General features: G+C 41.9%; 1 pseudogene across 1 annotated transcript; it reads right to left on the bottom strand.

Annotated features, from left to right (window-relative positions):
• Nucleotides 1–853: 853 nt before the first annotated feature.
• Nucleotides 854–6,458, bottom strand: LOC309632352 (transcriptional enhancer factor TEF-4 pseudogene; annotated as a pseudogene). Its single transcript has one exon. The product of its transcript is annotated as a transcriptional enhancer factor TEF-4 pseudogene (transcript).
• Nucleotides 6,459–6,714: the final 256 nt, after the last annotated feature.

Consider the following 6,714-nt stretch of genomic DNA (forward strand, 5'->3'; position numbering starts at 1 on the left):
GTTGAAGCCCCCTTTTTCCCTCCCTGGACAAATCCCTCTCTTTCCCTCCTAGAGGTAATTACTATTCTGAATTTGTTGTCATTCCCATGCAGTCCTTCATACTTTACCATATATGTATGAATGCCCAAACAACAAATAGTGTTATTTAGCAGGTAACTAAGCTTTACATAAGTGGTACAATAGTACATATTTTCTCCAGCTACTTTTTAAATTAGGCATTATATTTATGAGATTCATTCATGGTGAAATAAGTATCTCTCCTTTATTCATTTTCACTACAGTATATTATTGTATTTCAAGTTTTTAATAGGTTAAGGACCCAGCAGGGGGTGGAGGAAATCTATGAAATAGAATTTTCACCAACCTATAACTGAAATTTAGAATTCCTTCAATTATAAAGCAGGCAACCAACCATAGTAATATGTGACTAGATCACCATTAGAAATCACAGATATTTCCATATCACATTTATGCTTAACATAGAGACCTTGAAATATAGAGTAAGGCCATTAATTATTTTCTTAAAATGCTTAACACTTTAAATTTGCATTGATATTTTCTTTACAAAGTGTTTTAATGACTAATACCTATCCAGTAATCCCCTGGGGAGGTATTTTCCCCATTTTACAGAGGAAGGTATTGGAGCTAAAGGGTTTGTGTGATTTATCCAGACACCCAAAGTGTGTATTTCATACACAAAGACACACACCGTATGTATACACACAGTGAGACAATCTATGTATTGCATTTAGGCTAGGCATACCTGGTCTTACTTTCCATTCTATCTTTTTTTTTTTTTCCAGTTTGTAGTTTTTTGCTTTTATTGATTTTAGCGTCTAATATATAGTGTCAATTATTTTATTTTTTAAACTTTTTTATTTTTTTAACATCTTTATTGGAGTATAATTGCTTCACAATGTTGTGCTAGATTCCGCTGCACAGCAAAATGAATCACTATATGCATACATATATGCCCGTATCCCCTCCCTCTTGCATCGCCCTCCCACCCAGCCTATCCCACCCATTTAGGTGGTCACAGAGCACCGAGCTGATCACCCTGTGCTATGCGTCTGCTTCCCACTAGCTATCTATTTTATATTTGGTAGTGTGTATATGTCAATGCTACTCTCTCACTTCGTCCCAGCTTACCCTTCCCCCTCCCCGTGTCCTCAAGTCCATTCTCTATGACTGCATCTTTATTCCTGTCCTGCCCCTAGGTTCAGAATAACCTTTTTTTTTTTTTTTTTTTTTAGGTTCCATATATATGTGTTACCATACGGTATTTGTTTTTCTCTTTCTGAGTTACCTCACTCTGTATGACAGACTTTAGGTCCATCCACCTCACTACAAATAACTCAATTTTGTTTCTTTATATGGCTGAATACTTTTCCATTGTATATATGTACCACATCTTCTTTATCCACTTATTTGTTAATGGACACTTAGGTTGGTTCCATGTCCTGGCTATTGTAAATAGTGCTGCAATGAACATTGTGGTACATGACTCTTTTTGAATTATGGTTTTCTCAGGGTATATGCCCAGTAGTGGGATTGCTGGGTTGTATGGTAGTTCTATTTTTAGTTTTTTTAGGAACCTCCATACTGTTCTCCATAGTGGCTGTATCAATTTACATTCCCACCAACAGTGCAAGAGGGTTCCCTTTTCTCCACACCCTCCCCAGCATTTGCTGTTTGTAGATTTTTTGATGATGGCCATTCTGACTGGTGTGAGGTGATACCTCATGGTACTTTTGATTTGCATTTTTCTAATGATTAGTGATGTTGAGCATCCTTTCATGTGTTTGTTGGCAATCTGTATATCTTCTTTGGAGAAATGTCTATTGAGGTCCTTTGCCCATTTTTGGATTGGGTTGTTTGTGTTTTTGATACTGAGCTGAATGAGCTGCTTGTAAATTTTGGAGATTGATCCTTTGGCAGTTGCTTCATTTGCAAATATTTTCTCCCGTTCTGAGGGTTGTCTTTTCATCTTCTTTATGGTTTCCTTTGCTGTGCAAAAGCTTTTAAGTTTCAGAAGGTCCCATTTGTTTATTTTTGGTTTTATTTCCATTTCTCTAGGAGGTGGGTCAAAAAGGATCTTGCTGTGATTTATGTCATAGAGTATTCTGCCTATGTTTTCCTCTAAGACTTTTATACTGTCTGGCCTTACATTTAGGTCTTTAATCCATTTTGAATTTATTTTTGTGTATGGTGTTAGGAAGTATTCTAATTTCATTCTTTTACATGTAGCTGTCCAGTTTTCCCAGCACCACTTATTGAAGAGACTGGCTTTTCTCCATTGTATACTTTTGCCTCCTTTATCAAAGATAAATTGACCATATGTGCATGGGTTTATCTTTGGGCTTTCTATCCTGTTCCATTGATCTATATTTCTGTTTTTGTGCCAGTACCATCTTGTCTTGATTACTGTAGCTTTGTAGTATAGTCTGAAGTCAGGGAGCCTGATTCCTCCAGCTCCGCTTTTCTTTCTCAAGATTGCGCTGGCTATTCGGGGTCTTTTGTGTTTCCATGCAAATTGTGAAATTTTTTGTTCTAGTTCTGTGAAAAATGCCACTGGTAGCTTGATAGGGATTGCATTGAATCTGTAGATTGCTTTGGGTAGTATAGCCATTTTCACAATGTTGATTCTTCCAATCCAAGAACATGGTATATCTCTCCATCTGTTTGATTCATCTTTAATTTCTTTCAACAGTGTCTTATAGTTTTATGCATACAGGTTTTTTGTCTCCTTAGGCAGGTTTATTCCTAGGTATTTTATTCTTTTTGTTGCAGTGGTAAATGAGGGTGTTTCCTTAATTTCTCTTTCAGATTTTTCATCATTAGTGTATAGGAATGCAAGAGATTTCTGTGCATTAATTTTGTATCCTGCTTCTCTACCAAATTCATTGATGAGCTCTAGTAGTTTTCTGGTAGCATCTTTAGGATTCTCTATGTATAGTATCAGGTCATTTGCAAACAGTGACAGTTTTACTTCTTCTTTTCCAATATGGATTCCTTTTATTTCTTTTTCTTCTCTGATTGCTGTGGCTAAAATATCCAAAACTATGTTGAATAATAGTGGTGAGAGTGGGCAACCTTGTCTTGTTCCTGATCTTAGAGGAAATGGTTTCAGTTTTTCACCATTGAGAACAATGTTGGCTGTGGGTTTGTCATATATGGCCTTTATTATGTTGAGGTAGGTTCCCTCTATGCCCACTTTCTGGAGAGTTTTTTTTTTTTTTTTTTTTTTTTTGGTAAAATAACTTTATCCTCTGTCAAAACACAAACCAACACACTTTGGGGGGAGGGGAGGAGAAGGAGGCAACACAGTCTAGCCCCATGGCTCATTTAGAAGAGGACATGAGATTTAAAAGCCTCACCCCACTGCTTGCCCAGCTGAGAAAAAGTCACGACCCTAACACCCACTTATAAATATCTCTTGTTATATTAAAAAAAAAAAAGAAATTTCCAGGGCCCATCTGGCTCTACTCCTGAACAGAAAGGGTTAACCTTCAAAATTCAATATCAGGGTCCCGGGATGGGGCTGGTAAGGAGAGGCAGATTGGGAAGAAGGAGGGTCCTGAAAAACAGAGAGGGACAAGCCAATGTGTGACTGGGCCCCTCCAAAATATCCAAAACAGAGAAGGGGGAGGATGCCTGTCAGAGACAGAAACCAGTGTTGTCCCAGGGGTTGTCTCACTCCTGTCCCCAGTGTCAAATGCTCTGGAGTGATCTGTCCTTTCAGACACCCCTGTGAGGTCCCAATATCAGGATCCATCCTTTCCTCTCAGTCCCAGCCCATTCAACTCACCACCGAGATTTTAAGGTCCTAAGAGGGAGCAGCCCCCCGCCCCAAGTAAGAAGCGTGAGGAAAGCTGGAGGTCCTTCCTGGGAGGAGGGTATTCCGGGGGTGAGCCACGTCTGGGGCCCCCCTTCAGTCCCTGACCAGGCAGTAAATGTGGTGCTGGGCCCCCTGCTCACTGGTGGAGACCTCGAAGACATAGGGCGGTGCAGAGCAGCAGTTCCTGGGTGTCTCTGTTTGTCACCACCTGGAGGATGGTGAAGTTCTCCAGGACACTGTTCATCATATAGTGCTCGGGCAGCTTCCGCAGCTTGTGCAGAAAATTCACCAGGTACTCACACATGGGTGAGCGCAGCAGGCGGTACACGAACCTCCCGTCCTCCAGCTGGGCACGCTCTGTCTTGGAGGAACAGGTGAGGGTCATGTGCTCCAGGCTTTCGTACTGGCTGCTTACTCCATAGAAGCCACCACTGCTACCGCCGGCCCCCACCTCCTCCCCAGTGGGGCCCCAGTTCAGGTCTGCCCAGAACTTGACCAGGAAGAAGGCGTGGGGGGGGGCCACGATCATACAGCTCCCGCAGACCACCCTTTTTCTCAGGGAATTTGTCATAGATCTGCCGGATGTCCACACTCTCGGGGCGGGGGGCGCTCCGGGGCTGGGGCAGTGCTGGCTGATGTGTACAAACAGGTGCCTCTGGTAAGAGTCAGCTGCATCCGGAGGTTCCACAAAGGCCGAGAACTCCACCAGCTGCAACCGAGCAGTGCCCAGAGCCCGAGCCTGCCAGGCTGGGGGTGATGGGGCAGGTGGGGGCAAAGCAGGAGGTGAGAGGGCTTGGGGGGGCTCGTATCCTGGGAGGTCAGTAGATGGAGGAGTCAGTGACAAGGAGAATGGTGTCTGCGAGAATGGCTTCACATCTGGAACATTGCAGGGGGGCCCAGAACCCCCCAACCAAAACTGGAAAAGCTCTGGGGCCTGAGGACCGGCGGGACCAAGTTTGGCCTGCAGAGAAGGTGCTGAGATGAGCTGGGCTGAGGACGTGGTGGCCATTGTCTGGAAAGCCTTGTCCTTGGAAACCTAGTCCACATTCAGGGCCTTGAGCTTGGACTGGATTTCCCTCGATTTCCTTCGGGCCAAAACCTGGATATGACTAGAGACCTGTTTGCAAGTTCGAGTCTTCCCTGTTCTCAGCTTGATGTAGCGGGCAATCAGTTCATTCCGACCATACATCTTGCCTTCATCAGACAGGATGATTTTCTGCTGGCCACAGGGTGGGTAGATGGCCAGGGCCTCCTGGAAGCTCTGCTCCATGTCTGGACCCCAGACACCCTCTGCGTCCGGGCCCCTGTCTCCCCCCGCCCCCTCACTGCCGTCAGTGCCCTCCTCGTTTCCTTCCTCACTTCCTGTCCAGCCACTGCCATCATCCAGGGGGGTCCCAGCGCAGGGTTCCCCCATCTGGGCCTCCCGGCCTGGGTCTGGGGAGCTGCTCTGTAGAGTTTTTTATCATAAATGGGTGTTGAATTTTGTCAAAAGTTTTTTCTGCATCTATTGAGATTATCATATGGTTTTTATCCTTCAATTTGTTAATATGATGTATCACATTGATTGATTTGCATATATTGAAGAATCGTTGCATTCCTGGGATAAACCCACTTGATCATGGTGTATGATCCTTTTAATGTGCTGCTGGATTCTGTTTGCTAGTATTTTGTTGAGGATTTTTACATCTATGTTCATCAGTGATATTGGCCTATAGTTTTCTTTTTCTTTTCTTGTGACATCTTTGTCTGGTTTTGGTATCAGGGTGATGGTGACCTCATAGAATGAGTTTGGGAGTTTTCCTCCCTCTACTATGTTTTGGAAGGGTTTGAGAATGATAGGTGTTAGCTCTTCTCTAAATGTTTGATAGAATTTGCCTGTGAAAGCCATCTGGTCCTGGGCTTTTGTTTGCTGAAAGATTTTTAATCACAGTTTCACTTTAGTACTTGTGATTGGTCTGTTTATATTTTCTATTTCTTCCTGGTTCAGTCTCAGAAAGTTGTGCTTTTCTAAGAATTTGTCCATTTCTTCCAGGTTGTCCATTTTATTGGTATATAGTGGCTTGTAGTAATCTCTCATGATCCTTTGTATTTCTGCAGTGTCAATTGTTACTTCTCCTTTTTCATTTCTAATTCTGTTGTTTTGAGTCTTCTCCCTTTTTTTCTTGATGAGTCTGGCTAATGGTTTATTAATTTTGTTTATCTTCTCAAAGACCCAGCTTTTAGTTTTATTGATCTTTGCTATTGTTTCCTTCATTTCTTTATCATTAATTTCTGATCTGATCTTTATGATTTCTTTTCTTCTGCTAACTTTGGGTTTTTTTGGTTCTTCTTTCTCTAATTGCTTTAGGTGTAAGATTAGGTTGTTTATTTGAGATGTTTCTTATTTCTTGAGGTAGGATTGTATTGCTATAAACTTCCCTCTTAAGACTGCTTTTGCTGCATCCCATAGGTTATGGATCATCATGTTTTCATTGTCATTTGTTTCTAGGTATTTTTTGATTTCCTCTTAGATTTCTTCAGTGATCTCTTGGTTATTTAGTAGCGTATTGTTTAGCCTCCATGTGTTTGTATTTTTTACAATTCTTTTGCTGTGATTGACATCTAGTCTCCTAGTGTTGTGGTCAGAAAAGATACCTGATACGATTTCAATTTTCTTAAATTTACCAAGGCTTGGTTTGTGACCCAAGATATGATCTATCCTGGAGAATGTTCCATGAGCAATTGAGAAGAAAGTTGTATCCTGTTGTTTTTGGACGGAACGTCCTATAAATATCAGTTAAGTCCATATTGTATAATGTGTCATTTAAAGCTTATGTTTCCTTATTTATTTTCATTTTGGATGATCTGTCCATTGGTGAAAGTGGGGTGTTAAAGTC

The sequence above is a fragment of the Balaenoptera borealis genome, assembly GCF_965194805.1.
Source record: "Balaenoptera borealis genome assembly, chromosome: 7".
Lineage (NCBI taxonomy): Eukaryota > Metazoa > Chordata > Mammalia > Artiodactyla > Balaenopteridae > Balaenoptera > Balaenoptera borealis.